Source organism: Portunus trituberculatus, chromosome 19 (genome assembly GCF_017591435.1).
Source record: "Portunus trituberculatus isolate SZX2019 chromosome 19, ASM1759143v1, whole genome shotgun sequence".
Classification (NCBI taxonomy): Eukaryota; Metazoa; Arthropoda; class Malacostraca; order Decapoda; family Portunidae; genus Portunus; species Portunus trituberculatus.
The window spans coordinates 8,967,731-8,985,230 of record NC_059273.1 but is presented as its reverse complement, the minus strand read 5'-3'; the positions used below and the strand labels follow the sequence as shown (position 1 = coordinate 8,985,230).

The following is a 17,500-nucleotide window of genomic DNA, read 5'->3' as shown; positions in this document are numbered from 1 at the left end:
TTTCGTTTCTTCATCTTTTCTTCTCCTCTCATTCCTTTCATTTTTTCCTCATCCTTTCTTCTCTCCGCCCTCTCATTTCTCCTCTCCTGCCTCTTTCCTCCCTTTCTCTTTTTTCCCTCTCTTTTTTCCACTCCACCCTTGCCTCCCTCAATTCTTTCTTTATGTTTACAATATGACATACGTTTGCAATTAAGCCTCTCTCTCTCTCTCTCTCTCTCTCTCTCTCTCTCTCTCTCTCTCTCTCTCTCTCTCTCTCTCTCTCTCTCTCTCTCTTACCTCCTCTTTCCTTCCATCCTTTCTTCCCTCCATTTCTACTTCCATCCTTTCTTTCCTCCCTTCCTACTTCCCTCTCCCTCTCTCTCTCTCTCTCTCTCTCTCTCTCTCTCTCTCTCTCTCTCTCTCCTCCAGCAAGGCCCCAGGGAGGAACACCTTCTCTCTCCCCACCAACTTCCTCTCTCCCCCCCCTTTACGTTGCCTGAGGGGGGGAGCAAAGGTGTGGTGGACAGGTGAGGAGGGGGAGCGAGGGATAGGGGGAGGGGGGACAGGACAAGGACGAGGGCGAGGACAAAGAAGGAAAATTGCAGGATGGACAGATCAGGATTGGGGAAATTAATCAAAGGGAAAGAGAGAGAGAGAGAGAGAGAGAGAGAGAGAGAGAGAGAGAGAGAGAGAGAGAGAGAGAGAGAGAGAGAGAGAGAGAGAGAGAGAGAGAGAGAGAGAGAGAGAGAGAGAGAGAGGATGAATATACAAGAGGAAATAAAAAAAGTCTATATCAGCAGTTTCTTTTTTCCTTTCTCTTTCTCTCACGACTGCTTTCTCCTCTCTCTCTCTCTTTCACCTCCCCTCTCTTCCTTTCCCTTCCTCTCACCAATGTTCTCTCCCTCCCCTTCTCCCTAGTTCTCTTTCTCTTGATCTCTCACTCACAAATAAACTCCCTTTCCTTCACCCACTCATCACTATCTTTTCCTCTCCCTCTCAACACCACACTTCATCTTCCTCTCCCTCTCCTTCTTCCTCCCCTTTCTCTCCTTCTCCCTCTCTTTCTCTTGTTCTCTCACAACTAAACTCCATTTTTGTTCCTCTCATTCATTACCTCTTTTCCTCTCCCTCTCAACACTACCCCTTCCTCCTCTCTCTCTCCCTCTCTTTCTCTTGTTCTCTCACTCAAAATAAACTCTTTTTTATTTCCTCTCCCTCTCAACACCATCCCTTCCTCCTCTCCCTCTTCCTTTCTCTTCTTCCCTTCTCCCTCTCTTTCTCCCTTTTTGTTCCCCCTCTCATCACCACCTTTTCTCCTCCCTCTCAACGCCATCCCCTCCTCCTCTCTCTTCCTCCTCTCCCTTCTTCCCTCCCGCCTCTCCCTCTCCCTCTCTCCCTGGAATGTGTAATATCCTGCGAGCGGGGCACAAGGCACCTCAGGGTACACACTTCCCCGGGGCAGTGATGGACCCGCCCGTCACGTCACCCCTTTCTGTAACTCCTTCACCCGCCCCCAAAGACCTGTGACCCCTGGAATGTCCCTGTTTTCTCTCTCTCTCTCTCTCTCTCTCTCTCTCTCTCTCTCTCTCTCTCTCTCTCTTTCCTCCTTTTTTTGCATTCTTATTATGTTATCTGGATCTTTTTTTTGTCCTTCTTCTTCTTCTTCTTCTTCTTCTTCTTCTTCTTCTCCTTTCTCTTCTTCATCCTGTCTAGCTCTTCCTTCCTTCTTTTCTTCTTCCTTCAACCATTTCTTCTTTCTTCTCCTTTTTATTCTTTCTCTGTTTCTTCTTCTTCTTCTTCTTCTTCTTCTTCTTCTTCTTCTTCTTCTTCTCCTCCTCCTCCTCCTCCTCCTCCTCCTCCTCCTCCTCCTCCTCCTCCTCCTCCTCCTCCTCCTCCTCCTCCTCCTCCTCCTCCTCCTCCTTTGTCCAGAGTAAATGTAGCGAGGAAGTTGCTCCCTGCAGTGAATCTCCTTCCCGTTCTCTCTCTCTCTCTCTCTCTCTCTCTCTCTCTCTCTCTCTCTCTCTCTAAGTGGTCACACCTTAAATTTAGAGGTCACGAAGAAAAAATATCCAGAGAGAGAGAGAGAGAGAGAGAGAGAGAGAGAGAGAGAGAGAGAGAGAGAGAGAGAGAGAGAGAGAGAGAGAGAGAGAGAGAGAGAGAGAGAGAGAGAGAGAGAGAGAGAGAGAGAGAGAGAGAGTGTGTGTGTGTGTTAAACGCGCACACACACACACGAGCATTCCTTAAAAGGTATGAAGTTCCTGCAATATTTTCCGGCCAAAAGTAATAAATAAAAGAGAATAAAATAAAAAGGAATAAGACAGAAAAAGAAGATGAAGAACACCACCAGCCTGTCTTACTAAATGTCTTCCTCGATTACTTACTTAAATAACGATACTATATTACACTTATTTACTTTACGTGGGGAGAAAATGCACTTAGTTACTTTACGAGGGAAAAATAAAGTTAGCTGGTTATGTTAAGAAAAAGTTGATCTGATTGTGACTTTAAACTCTTCAAAACTTTAATGGTGTAATGGTCGGGAAAATTGTATTAAAACTTTCTTATTTTATTCTATTTTCCTTTTTTTTTTATTGAAGGGTTTTTGAACTTTTATGAATTTTGACTCACTAGTTCATTCCTAAAACTTGCCTGACATCCTTTTTTTGTCATTTTTTACATGGTTATTGATTTCTTTTCTTATTTCTTGTCTAGTTTTTTTTGTGTACACTTTCTGTCTGTCTGTCTGTCTGTCTCTCTCTCTCTCTCTCTCTCTCTCTCTCTCTCTCTCTCTCTGTGTGTGTGTGTGTGTTTCTTATTTCTAGTCTAGTATTTCTTTTGTACACACACACACACACACACACACACACACACACACACACACACACACACACACACACACACACACACACACTCTCTCTCTCTCTCTCTCTCTCTCTCTTTCTGTTACCCTGCACACTATGTAATCCAGTTTCTTGTTCCTCCTCCTCCTCCTCCTCCTCCTTCTTCTTCTCCTACTTTACTCTTATCTTTCACTCCTCTTAGTCTCCTCCCCCTCTCCTCCCTCCACCACTCTCATCATCCCCCACTTCCTCTCCTGCACAAAGATATCACATACCACAGCGTTCAGCCAATCACAAGGCCGCTCCAGGGCAGAGGCGGCTTCCTATTGGCTAACAACAGGAAGTTAATATCTGAGAGTCAAACTTCTTATCCTTTTTCCAAGTCTCGTGTCAGGTTGTGCATGGAAGTTTGAGTCTTATGAGGGAGGTACGTAGGGTGGTAAATGTGACGTGTGGTGGTGCTTGGGGTTAGGTTACTAGTTAAGAGTGATTACCTTAGCTCGTGCCCAGAACTGAGGAGGAGGAGGAGGAGGAGGAGGAGGAGGAGGAGGAGGAGGAGGAGGAGGAGGAGAGTAACACCTAAATATATCTAATTACGGATTCCTTGTCTCCATTACCTCAAATCTCTCTCTCTCTCTCTCTCTCTCTCTCTCTCTCTCTCTCTCTCTCTCTCTCTCTCTCTCTCTCTCTCTGATGACAAGGCAGGGGTTTATGGAAGGTAGATAATGAGGAGCCAGGTGACCCAAACTCCTACCTGTGATGGGCTACAGGTGAGGAACAGCTTCCGGGCACCTGTCACGACTGTGGGGCGGGCATGGGGTAGGGGGCAGGGACAGGCGTGGGTGCCAGGGGGTAGATGGGTAGGGGGGAAGTGGGTAGGGCTGGCAAAGAGCGGGAAGGGAAAAAAGTAAACAAAGAAGTAAAAGAAAGAAGGAATTTTACGCTTTTTTTAAGTGTGTGTGTGTGTGTGTGTGTGTGTGTGTGTGTGTGTGTGTGTGTGTGTGTGTGTGTGTGTGTGTGTGTGTGTGTGTGTGTGTGTGTGTGTGTGTGTGTGTGTGTGTGTGTGTTGAAAAACAAGGACAAAAATAAGGTATCATAAACCTCTACAATCTATTTACCCTTTCTCTCCCTTTTCTTTCTTCTTTCCTCCTCTTCCTTATCCTTCATCCTCCTTATACACAATACAAACCCTTCCTTTCTTATCCTCCTATCTCCACTTCATCACGCTTTCCTATCCCATCTTTATTCCCTCTTCCTCTCTTCTGTACACATCCCTTCATCATCTTTTCCCTCCCCTTCAGTTACCCTTCTATATCCACAAACCTTCTAGTTCCCCTCATTCTCCTTGACACGCGCCAGAAGGATCATGGCGACATTAAAAGATGATGGGGAAGATGAAAAATGAAAGGAAGTGATTTTTGAAGATGATAGGAGAAAGAGGAAGATTCAAAATGATGACTCGGTACAAGGACATTACTAACGAGTCACCGGGGCCTTGAAGATGATGGTGACGAAGGGGAGGTGATGGTAAAGAGGGTGGTGATGGTGGTGATGGGTGGTGAATTAATGTGAGGTTTTAATCTTTGCCTCAGGTGGGGTGGTTACCTGGCCCATGGGTTGCTGATTAGCGCACCTGGTCATATCCCTGTTACCTGGCTTGACATGATTAGGTAAGTCTCTCTCTCTCTCTCTCTCTCTCTCTCTCTCTCTCTTGTGGTAGTGGTAGTAGTAGTAGTAGTAGTAGTAGTAGTAGTAGTAGTAGTAGTAGTAGTAGTAGTAGTAGTAGTAGTAGTAGTAGTAGTAGTAGTAGCAGCAGCAAAAATAAAGTAAATAAAGTTAAATTTTGTTAGGTCAGGTTAGGATAGGTTAGTATGGTGGTAGTAGTAGTAGTAGCAGTAGCAGCAGCAGCAGCAGCAGCAGTAGCAGTAGCAGTAGCAGTAGCAGTAGCAGTAGCAGCAGCAATAATAATAGCAATAGCAGTAATGACAACAACAGTAGTAGCATCAGTAACAGCAATTTTTCCCTAACACATCACAAGGGAAACACAAAGCCACGCCAAACAAACGCCCGCGGGATGAGAAAGAGAAAGAAAACGAGAACAGGTGAGTCAACACTAATCAAAATTCCAAAACACAGGTGAGGGAGCAACGCCAGGTGGAGGAAGGTGAAGGTGAGCGGAGGCGGAGGAGGAGGAGGAGGAGGAGGAGGAGGAGTATAACGTATTGGTGAGGTTGAGAACATTACAGTGGTTGTCATCTTTTTTTACCTCCTCTTTGTATTCTCCATCCCGCTGTGTTACTTTTTTCCCGCCAGTTTCCACCGCAAAAAGTAAGACAAGGGTTAAGTCTGCATTACGAAGAACAAATGTGAAAAGGAAATTGAATGATAGGAACGGAGAAGGAGAGAGAGAGAAAGAAAGAGCGAGAAAAAGAGAGAGATAAAAAACAAGAATATCAGGACAAGAAAATGATAAAAGTAAAGAAGATAAAGAACTAGGAAAGAAATAAAAGGAAGGTAGAATATCTTAATAAGAAAAGAATAACACGAAGATAAGAAGAATGCACAAAAAGAAGATAGAAAAGATGGAATAAAAGAAACGCGAACAGGAAATGTAAAGATTAGATAAACGAGAAAGGGAAAAAAAGGGAAAGCAATTTAGAAGATGGAAAAAGAGCTGAGAGAGAGAGAGAGAGAGAGAGAGAGAGAGAGAGAGAGAGAGAGAGAGAGAGAGAGAGAGAGAGAGAGAGAGGAGAGAGAGGAGAGGAGAGGAGAGGAGAGGAGAGGAGAGGAGAGGAGAGGAGAGGAGAGGAGAGGAGAGGAGAGGAGAGGAGAGGAGAGGAGGGGAAGGGAGGGGAGAGGAGAGGGAAGAGGAGGAAAGAGGAGAAGGATGAGGAGGGAAGATGAAAGAGAAAGAAAGGAAGATGGAGGGAAGATCTGAGGCAGGACACGGATTTAAAACACCTGCGGTATTGATTTTTAGCCATCGAGAATGCTGACAAGTCCTGAACGTGCTACTGCAATGATTCACCGGCCATATCCTATCCAGCCACCTGCTCTCACACCCTCACACCACCACCACCACCACCACCACCCTCTCCACTCACCAGGACAACAGACACAGCAAGGCAAAGCAACCCAAGCAGTAACAATGATTAATGGCTAAAGTTAGACGTTTTTTTCATGGTAGAGGCAGACAACAGTGACCAGTGATCTATTCTAATTGTCACTGACCTTAATTTTTCCCTTTTGGGTATCTGTACACGATTTTACGTGGGGAAATTATTCTACAGGCACTTAACTCCATCAGTACTGGAACGCTTTTTTTTTTTACCATGAGTGTTGGGTACCATTACACGATTTTATTTATATTATTAATTGTCTATGGACGTCAGAAGATTAATGGTCGGAGTCTTCACTATTTTAATCCTCTACATAAGTTTCTGGAGCTGTACAAAATTGTCAAGATAGTAAGCAGAATGAATATGAAAACGCGTCATAGCACTGAAGGGGTTGAAGGTTTAAAATACGTAACTCATCATTCTATTTCCTGCTGGTTGTAACTTTCGAAATTATATCATAAACTCATACAAAATTATTACGATTTAACCTCTTTCTTACTAGGACGTATTTTCACATACATTCTGGTTTAGTACTATTTTGGCGATTTTATACAGCTTCAGAAACATACGTTGGGATTAGAATAGTAAAGACTCTGGCCATTAATCGTTTGACCTCCATAGACACTTCCTAATGTGAATAAAATCACCTAATCAAACCCAAAATCAAGGTAAAAATTCGTCTCAGTATTGTAGGGATTAAGTCAAATTACCTACGTGTTTTTCTTTTTTTTTCATGTGGGAGGAAAGCCAGCCAAGGGTAACAAAATATTAAAAAAAAAAAAAGGTTCACTTGAGTGCTGGTTCCTTAAAGAGTATAATAAATTAGCCAAAATTAAGGAACAAATGTCTTGCTACTTACTGCTGCAGAATTCGTGTTGACGGAGGAAGGCGACTCAGAGGCTCGTGTCGCTGTGATACATGGTTATTCCGAGGCTCCATGTCCACCACAGCACCGCCACACGTCTGTCCCTGTGAAGAAGAAATCAGTGTATACCACCCCCTCATTTCTAACTATCAATTGAACTCTCTCTCTCTCTCTCTCTCTCTCTCTCACACACACACACACACACACACACACACACAAAAGGTCGAGGCCGTGACGTAAGGAAACAAAGGGAAAAAATGCGAGAACAACATAACATTGAGAAAAAAAAGAAGGAAAAATAACACAAAAAATCTTACATAAATGACCACAAGAAGGAAACTTGACACCAACACAAAGAAAATTAATACGCTTGTCAAAAAAAGACGAAGAAAAATAAAGAAAAAATAAGAATTGTTGACTATTTTTCTCTCCCTTCACTCCTGAAACTTGATACACTCCTTCCGGCAGCAGGAGGAGGAGGAAGAGGAGGAGGAGAAGGAAGAAGAAGAAGAAGAAGAAGAAGAAGAAGAAGAAGAAGAAGAAGAGAGAGGAGGAGGAGGGGGAACCAGGAAAACAAGCCAGTGTAAAAACATAACAAATAAACACAGAACACCCTCCAAAAAAATAGACAAACAAAAAGCAATGAAAACAAAAACAACGATCAAATTACTGCAACACACCAAACTTTGAAACGAAGGTGAGAAAAATAATAAGATACAAAAATAACACATACAAGATACAAAATTAAACTCGTTGCCACAATAACATAAAGACACGCCCACACTGCATTAATCTCAAAAAAGTGCAGACAGTCATGAGATAATAAGGGAGAACGAGAGAGGAGAGGGAGAAAGAGGAAGGTAAGGAAGGGAGAAGGCAAGGAAAGGGAAAAGAAAAAAGACATTAGATAATCAAGAAGAACAGGAGGAAGGAAGAGAAGGGAGGGAGAGAAGAAAGGATGGAAGAAAAGGAAGAAGGAAAGTTAGAAAGAGTACGAAAAAAGATAAGGAAATATGAAAAAAAATGAGAATAAGCGATGGAGAAAGAAAGAAATGAAGAAAAAAGAAAACAGAAGGAAAGAAAGAAAAAAGAAAAAGAAAGAAAGAAAAAGAGAAAATTATCAAGAACAAAAGGAGGAAGTGAAGAGAAACAAGAGGAAAATATAGAACATAACGGAAGAGAGGAAAAGAGGAAGGAAGGAGAGGAAAGAGTAAGGAAGGAAGGAAGAGAACACATGACTGGTTGTAATTCCCTTACTTTACGAGGCAGAGCAAAATGGGAGTGTTTTGTTGTGGTTGCATTTAAACTAATACTTCCGCGAGAGTCCCAAGCGTGCTGTGGGAGGCGGCGGCAGTGGTGGTGGTGGTGGTGGTGGCGTTTGTTTACCTTCCGCTGCCGCCCTGCTCGTGATCATAATTACGTGGGTTCTTTGTGACTCAATTATACTTTAGTCTTTAATGAGCTTTTTGTTAATCACGATGTTTTTTTTTATGTTTCTTTTATTTGTTGTTGTTCAAGAATGTTAATAAATGTGAAACTACGACTGTACTTAAACTGTATGTTACGCTGGCTTGACCTAAACTAATTGATGTGCCTCCCTTTAACCCCTTCAATACTGGGACACATTTTTACCCTGAGATCTGTGTGTGATTAGACCATTTCATTAACATTAGAAAGGGTCTGTGGAGGTCAAAAGATTAATGGCAACAGTCTTCACTATTCTAATCTCCCCACATAAGTTTCTGAAGCTGTATAAAACCACCAAATAATAAGCAGAATGAATATGGAAATGCGTCATGGTACTCAAGGGTTAAAGGTCAAAACTGTCACATTTGGAGGATAAGCGCCCAGAAACTTCCTTCCTGCAAGAGTTCAAGTCGTGAGAAGGAATAAATGGAGATTATCACAGAGTTTTAAATCAAGAAAAGTAGAATATGTAAATAGAAATTATCACCCAACATTTTTTTCTTACTTTCCAAAGATTTAAAAGTGAAATCAGGTTAAATATTATCAACTATACACCGTTCCTATAAACAACTAAATAAGGAATAAATCTCTATAAGACATTTGTTCCTATGCTTTGGCTAATTCTATCGACTCTTTATGGACAATGGCAACTGAGTGGGCCTTTTTCTTTATATTTTCCATTGTCCTTGGCCAGTCCTTCTCTCTTACATAAAAAAAAATACAAGTTGTGAGATTGAAAATGTTTCTAATCTTTTTATCTCACATCCGGACCTAGAAAAATAAACAAAACTTGGCGATCTAAAATTTTCTGAACTACAGAACACTGAACAATTAACCCCTTCAGTATCATGGCGTGTTTTCATATTTATTCTGCTTACTATTTGATAATTTTATACAGAAAATGATGTGAGAGATTAAAATAGTATAGACAGTGCATTAATCTTCTGACCTGCACAGACCCTTCCTAATGTCAATAAAATCGTCTAATCACACCCAAAACTAAAGCTAAAAATTTGTTCCAGAACTGAATTATGTGGGGGATTAAATAAGTGAAGACTCCATTAATCCTCTGACCTCCACAGATCCTTCCTAACGTAAATAAAATAATCTAATCACAAGCAAAACTCGTGGTAAAAATGCATCCCAGTACTGAAGGGGTGACAAGTAGAACGAAATACAAAAGGTAATATAAAACAGTAGTGTGAAGTGGGAGGGAGAGCTATCACAAGGCAATAGATAACACACACACACACACACACACACACACAGAAGCATCACCAGTGTATTTTTATTCTTAATTCTAACGGTTCTCGGCCACCACGCCATAATTTGAGGTCAGGGGTTAGTTTGCCAAGCTCTGCACCAACAAACAACCAACTGATAGCGGGCGATAAGGAACATAGCGAGGCATAATAACCAGAAATGTTTGTGATGTTAAGACTTTTGTTTACTTGAGATCCCTCCGCTCGCCTGGCCCGTCTCTCTCATATCTACGGCCCTACAGGCTTCTCGCGGCTCTTATCTTACCTCCATTAGATATATAAGGGTCTAGAGGCGTCACTCAGCCCTCCACCGCGCCTTGATTAACTACACGGACGCAGATAACGAGGGATAATAAATCACTTGGGCCCAGATAACGTAGAGACCAACGTGGGTGAGAAATGATTAAGTTTTACGTTTTCTTTTTCGGTGCATTGTGGGAGGTGGCGGGAAAATTGAACCTGTTTGAATTGTCTCTTTCGTAAGCTGGCTTTGGTTTTTAGTTTGTTTTAGTTGTTTTAGTAATTAGTGAGTATTATTTGTATATCTTACCGTAGAAATAGTAATTAGTGGATGTTTGAAGCCTAGTTAATGAAGTACTGTTGAGAATTATTGAGTTATTTCATGATATATTTTGTTGATTCACATTTATCAGAGAGAGAGAGAGAGAGAGAGAGAGAGAGAGAGAGAGAGAGAGAGACACTTAGACCGGAAGGGGGTGTCGCAGCGTAAACACACACACACACACACACACACACACACACACTACAAAAGCTTGACAACAATTTCAGTTTCCATTGCTCTTCTTAATCTCTCTCTCTCTCTCTCTCTCTCTCTCTCTCTCTCTCTCTCTCTCTCTCTCTCTCTCTCTCTCTCTCTCTCTCTATATATATATATATATATATATATATATATATATATATATATATATATATATATATATATATATATATATATATATATATATATATATATATATATATATATATATATATATATATATATATATATATATATATATATATATATATATATATATATATATATATATATATATATATATATATATACCTATCTATCTATCTATCTATCTACTTATTAATCAAAACAACAAACTAAAACAAAGAATCAAAACACCACTAAAGAGAATCCAACATTATAAATAAGTAAAACAAAAGGATCCAGCCACCATTAGCTGCCCTCGCTACCTCGGCTGCTCTGAACCTGATCCCCTTTCCTCCCCCAACTGCACCGTGTAAGGGGAAACGGGGAGAGAGGGGAGATTAATGGAGGAACAAGGGAAGGGAAGGGAGGAGGAAAAGTGACAGGGTAGAATTAGTAAATGTTGAATGAGAGTTTGTCTGCAAGAGGAGAAGCAAGTTAGTGGGAGGAGGAGGAGGAGGAGGAGGAGGAGGAGGAGGAGGAGGAGGAGGAGGAGGAGGAGGAGGAGGAGGAGGAGGAGGAGGAGGAGGAAGGATTTAAGAAGAACTAGAACATGAAAATAAAAAAAAGAAAACAAAAACAAGAAGAACAAGCCCAAGAACAAGATGAAAAACAACAATAACAAGAACTACAACAAGAACAACAGACACACGATAAAAACAAGACAAGAACAGACGCAAGAACAAGAACAAGAATAAGAACACAGATAAGGAGCAGAACAAGAACACGAACGAAAGAGGAAGAGAAAAGAAATAAATAGTACACGAATAAGAGACGAACAAAACTAAGAAGAACGAAAAAGAAATAGGAAAACACAACACGTAGAAGAAGAAAAACACAAAAATACAAGACAAAGAAGAAAAACAAGAACACAATTAACCCTTTCAGTACTGGGACGCATTTCTCCCTTGATTTTTGAATGTGATTAAACGATTTTATTTGCATGAGGAAGGGTCTATGGAGGTCAAAAGATTAATGGTTAGAGTCTATACTATTTCAATCCCCCACATTAAGTTTCTGAAGCTGTATAAAACCACCAAATAGTAACCAGAATGAATAAAGAAACGCGGCGTGGTACTGAAGGGGTTAAAAAATCAAATTAGTTACAGATTATCACTCGACGAAGGATAACACCAACACACACACACACACACACACACACACACACACACACAGGGCGGTGGGAGCACGTAGTTACCTCACTTGTAAGACCACGTATCAGTTCCCGCCAGTAGGAGTCGGTAATTATATCCTGCAGGAGGTGTGCGAATCCTACGTCCTTCCTAGCAACGCCCATTCACAGGAGGAGCAGAGTACCGGTGGGGCTGAGCGTGGGAGGGCATAGGGAGGGTGTGGGAGGGCGTGGGAGGCGTGGGCGCGATTGTGGATTTGTGTGTGGGTGTGGTAGTGTGTGTGGAGATGTGAGAGAGAGAGAGAGAGAGAGAGAGAGAGAGAGAGAGAGAGAGAGAGAGAGAGAGAGAGAGAGAGAGAGAGAGAGAGAGAGAGAGAGACTAGGCAGGAAGGAAAAGAAAACGAATGTAAAGAGAATGTTCTATTAGTCTCTCTCTCTCTCTCTCTCTCTCTCTCTCTCTCTCTCTCTGCTAACCTCGACAGCAATAAAAGGTGAGAAAATACTTAAATTGACCAAAAAAAATAAATAAATAAATAAATCTCACGAATAAAAAACAACTCTGATTCTCTTCCTTATTCTGTGACAAACAAAAAATGTAGTCCTTTCAATATTACTTTACTTATTTACTTCTTTTTATTCCCTCCCTTGCTAACTGGTTCTACACACGCACACACACACACACACAAACACACACACACACACACACACACACACACACACACACACACACACACACACACACACATTCTTGTACATTATTACCTAAAAAGGATGTGTTAAGGACGAATCTAAATAAGTCATGCCAATTCCAAGAACCAGGAAGAGGAGGAAGAGGAGGAGGAGGAGGGGAGAGATAAGAAGAAGACGCAGACGCAGAAGCAGGAGAGAGAAGAGGAGGAGGAGGAGGAGGAGGAGGAGGAGGAGGAGGAGGAGGAGGAGGAGGAGGAGGAGGAATTGCATGAGAGCTTCCAACATTGGTCATTATCCTCTTAATGTCCCCTCCCTCCTTCCTCCTTTCCTCCCCATGCCTCTCTCCATTCATCTCTCTCTCTCTCTCTCTCTCTCTCTCTCTCTCTCTCTCTCTCTCTCTCTCTCTCTCTCTCTCGTGGTCCTCTTCCATTTATTCATCTTTTTTACTCTACAATATATTCCTCCCTCCATCTCCTCTCTCCCTTTGTGATTCTCTCCATCCACTTTTCCTCCACTGTTACCTCATCTCCCTTTCCTTTCCCTCCCTAACCATCTGAGCCTCTTTCCTTTTCTTCTTTCACTGACCTGCCTCTTCTCTCTGCCTCTTCTCCTCTTTCCTTCCTCCCTTTATTTTCTTCCCCTTATCCTCTTCCACTCTGCTTTCCGTCACATGCTCGCTCCCTCACCACATTTTCTTCCAGCAACGTCAACAGAGTGAAGTCATCAAGGCAGTGACGTCACGTGACTTCCCAGTGTTAGATCATGCGTGTTATTAGTCTTGACCCTGAATCTTTTTAAAGGGTGTTGACTTATCCGCTCTGGTAAGTCCCGGGCATAAATGTGCGTAAAATGTCTTGGTTTTATCATTTTTTTGTCGATGTTAGTGTCAAATGTTCTTATAAAAGTGTTTGATTCTATACTTTGGTAAGTTGTGGTATCGAATCCTCGTTAAAGGTGTTGGATCTTGTATTATGTGAAAGCCTAACGAGTGAATTAAAGAAGAAAAAGGTTGTTTTGAACTCTAGCTTTGTTTTGTGTTAAATCTTGTCTATCGGAGCATCGAATTCTACAGAGAGGCGTTCCAGACTGTGTTTATCTTAGCCACAGCAATGAATCCCAATGAAAGGTTCGATCCTCTATCTTTGTCAGTCGTAGCTTTGAAAATTTATAGATCCCTCCTCTATGCAATGCTCTGCCAGTACTAAACCAGTGCCACTCCTTCCTGGCACTGATAGGCTCTCTGGGTGTAGTGCCAGTACTGCACGGCTCCCGCCCCCCGTGGCCACATGCCCTTTCGCCCTTCACCGCGCCGGGACAAAGGCTCCCCAGGATGGGTTTAATTTCTCCATTGAGGGCACAGTTGCAAGCGGCACCTGTTGGCACTGTGCATTAAGTGCCTGAGTTCCTGGCCCTTAAGTGCCATCCCGGCGGTCCCTTGACACCATTGACCTGTTTCTGTGCCTCTTCCTGGCCCTCCGTGGCACCCTGGCTGGCTGGCACTCTCTTCCCTGTGTAGCATGATGCACGCTTTCTGGCACTCACTCGAGGCGGCACTTCAGACGCCCTCCTAGTACTCCTTGTCACCAGGCCCACCGCAGGCACTCTTAATGGCGCCTCTGATGGTCCGGCGCCCTTCTCGCTAAGAGATGCCAAAGACCCTTGCCGCCCCTGTCACGTGAGCTGGCCGGAAGGGGACCACTTGGGCTGAAGGAGGCAGACAGGGGGTGTAAACAGATGCTGCTTCCTCCCTCCCTCCTTCCCTCACTCACTCACTCCCGCCCTCTTTCTCTCGCCTCCTCCCTCCCTCCATTCCTCGTCCCTCTCCCTTTCTTGTCTCCCTCGCCTAGTTCTTTACTTCTCTCTCACACGTCTTCCTCCCGTTACTTGTATTTTCCTCCCTCCTAATCCACTTCCTCTTTCCTTTCTTTTTTTCGTTTTTCATTTTTTTTCTCTCTCACATGCCTTCCTTTCTATCTTTCTTTTCTTCATTCATTCCTTTTATCATTCCACAATCATTCACTTCTGAACTTCTATCATCTAGTTTTCTCATGGCTTTTCTCTCTCATTATTCTCTTTACTCTATATCTTTTCATTCGTTTCGTTCTAACCTTCATTCACATTTCCGTACATGAATTCGTTGTAAGTCACTAGCCAGCATTCGTAAACACTTCGCTCACTCACCACAAATATCTTCAAGGACCAGAAAAATTATCCTTCTCGTTCTCTTCAGCGTTTAATATTGCTAACGTGGAAGTCTTGTCAATTCATCACCAGTCATGTAAAACACTTGAAAACCTCCATTAACTTTCACTAGAGCCCTCGTCAATCCATCGCCACAAACATGAATACAAATACACCCTTGAAAGCCCTAATAACTTCCAATAGAGCTTGTTAAGAGCAGTTGAGATAAAGCGCCAATACATTTAAGAATACCGAGGCCATTGTAGAATATTCGCATCTCTTCCTGCTGTCTTCTTCCTACTATCTTTTTTACTTTCCTTTCTTTCTTTCACCTCCACCTCCTCCTCCTCCTCCTCCTCTTCCGCTTCTTCGTTTTCTTCCTTCTCCTTCTCTCACACATTCAAGTTACATCACTTCATATTCCTGTCATTTTCTTTCATAACAGGGCAATTTGGCAGTTCTTTTCAATCTTCTCATCCCCGTCCCTTTTCTTTCCTTCTCCTCCCTCCTCACTCCTTCCTCCTCCTCCTCCTCCTCCTCCTCCTCCTCTTCGTTCTCCTCCTCACACCCTTTCACTCTTAATAATGAAGGAAACTGACATATTTCTCGGTATTATAAATTATGTTTTTTATCTTTTTTCCTCTCTCTTTTGTATACTTGTGTGGCACCTCTCTCTCTCTCTCTCTCTCTCTCTCTCTCTCTCTCTCTCTCTCTCTCTCTCTCTCTCTCTCTCTCTCTCAGGGTCAACGAGGTGCCAAGTGGACCCCCAGTGCTGCTGCGGTCATGTATCGTCTCTCTCTCTCTCTCTCTCTCTCTCTCTCTCTCTCTCTCTCTCTCTCTGGGAAGCCACGTGGATTTCCCAAAAGATTCGCATGCAATATTTATTATCACTTATTTCTAAGAGAGAGAGAGAGAGAGAGAGAGAGAGAGAGAGAGAGAGAGAGAGAGAGAGAGAGAGAGAGAGACATGGGTGACAGAGACATGGCTGAACAGTGAGGTGGAGCCCACGTATGGCAGGATGCAGGGCTTCACCCACTGGGTGAGGAGGGACCGACAGGAGCGAACAGGAGGTGGAGTGGCTGTCTGCTTCAAGGAAGGAATGCAGGCCCAGCTACTCGACATAGACACGCCTCCACTGATGGAGATGATGTACTTCCGAGTAACGCTGGCAGACCGCTCAGCCCTCTTACTGTGTGCCCTGTATCGCCCCCCGCGACAAGGGCCTGACTCACTCCTGTACCTGACTGAGACTTTAGACAACCTGATGATGGCACACAGCTGCAGCCACGTGCTGATTGTGGGGGATCTCAATCACCACCTGGAAAGAGACGCCTACGAGAATCTCCTGAGGTGCAGGGTCTGACAGATCATGTCACCTTCCCACACATGAACGAGGAGGGACATTAGACCCTGTCATCTCAGACTACCAGGAGGACAAGCTTCAGTGTCATCAGCTGGGGCTCGTGGGCAGCTCTGATCATCACGCTGTACTGACACAGCTGGAAGTGGGCGTGGCTCGGGACGAGGCCACCACCCGCACCATCTGGCTGTGGAACAAAGCAGACTGGGCTTCCCTGCGCCGCGACCTGACCCACACCCCATGGGCCACTCTGCTACAGGGAGGAGCAGAGAGTGAAGCACTTGCACTCACCTCTCACCTTCTCGCCCTCCAGAGACGCCACGTCCCACACAGGGAATACACCACCAGACCGACGGATCAGCCATGGTTTGGCTACCGTTGCCGTGTTGCTGCTGAGGCAAAGTATGCTGCCTGGCTCCGCTACAAGAGGAACCCGACTCGGCGCAACAAGGACTTGCATAGGGCTGCATGCAGGAGGATGGTGGTAACCAGCAAGTGGGCCTTAAAAAAGTGGGAGGAAAGCCTGCGCCGGAAACTGTGTGGCACTGGCGTAGGAAACAAAACTTGGTGGTCCCTTGTTAAGGACAAACAGGAACTGGCCACCAAGAATCCATCCCTCCCTCAGCAAGCAGGACGGTACTGTCGCCACCAGCAGTAAGGAGAGGGCACAGTTGCTGGCTTCCTTGTTTGCTGGAAAAATGAAGGTGGGGAATCCACAGCAGCCACCGCCTCAGCTGGTCCAGCAATGTGAGAAGACTGTCACCATGGTGGAGGTGACGCATCAGCAGGTGAAGCGATTATTGCGGGGCTGGACACACAGAAAGCTACCGGCCCTGATGACATCAGCCCGCACCTGCTGAAGCGATGCTCCCAGGAACTGGCTGCCCCTCTCACCCAAGTTCACAACTTGTGTACGGGAAAACGTCTGGCCTTCAGTGTGGAAGGAGGCTCGAGTAGTTCCTGCACACAAAAAGCTCCAGGACGGACCCAAAAAACTACAGACCCATATCCCTGTTGTCAGTGGTGGGTAAAGTGTTTGAGAGGGTCGTGGCAGAGGTGGTGTGTAGCCATCTCAAGGACAATGCCCTCCTCTCAGACCAACAGTTTGGGTTCAGACCTGGAAGGTCAACCTCCGACCTAATGATGCTTCTCACCAGGCAGTGGCAGGACGCCCTCGACGACGGCAAGGACACTATAGTGGTTGCTTTGGACATAGCTGGAGCTTTTGATAAAGTATGGCACAACGGATTACTGGAAAAGCTTCGTGCTAAAGGCATCCAGGGTGGCTTGCTACGACTCCTGGGAAATTACCTGCAGGACAGAAGCCTCAAGGTGGTTGTCAACGGGCAAACATCTGAGTCCCTGCCTGTGGAGGCATCAGTGCCACAGGGTTCAATTCTTGGCCCACTCCTGTGGAATATCTACGTGGATGATCTTCTCCAGCTACTGCCAGGAGTCAAGGCCTATGCTGATGACTGCACCCTCTCCTATACCTATCCACGCCAGGACAGTGGGCGGGCTGCTGAGGCCATCAATCAGCAGCTACGAGTGATAAAGGAGTGGGGTGCTCGCTGGCAAGTGACATTCGCGCCGGAGAAGACACAGGCAATGGTTGTCTCTCGGTCCCCAGCCGCCATGGCAGCAATGGCAGGAAAGTTGTCTTTG

The 17,500-nt window shown here is 44.2% G+C and overlaps 1 protein-coding gene across 2 annotated transcripts in view; it reads right to left on the bottom strand.

Moving 5' to 3' along the window:
* Positions 1–17,500, bottom strand: part of LOC123506217 — a 103,331-nt gene that overhangs the window by 43,340 nt on the left and 42,491 nt on the right. The window contains exons 1-2 of one of the 2 annotated variants that reach the window (XR_006675380.1): positions 9,798–9,917; positions 6,798–6,907 (exon numbers count right to left, since the gene is read on the bottom strand). The gene's annotated coding sequence lies outside the window, so the exon portion shown is untranslated. Of the gene's footprint in view, positions 1–6,797; positions 6,908–9,797; positions 9,918–17,500 lie in introns of those variants that run through there. The other variant, XR_006675381.1, reaches the window with a different exon arrangement.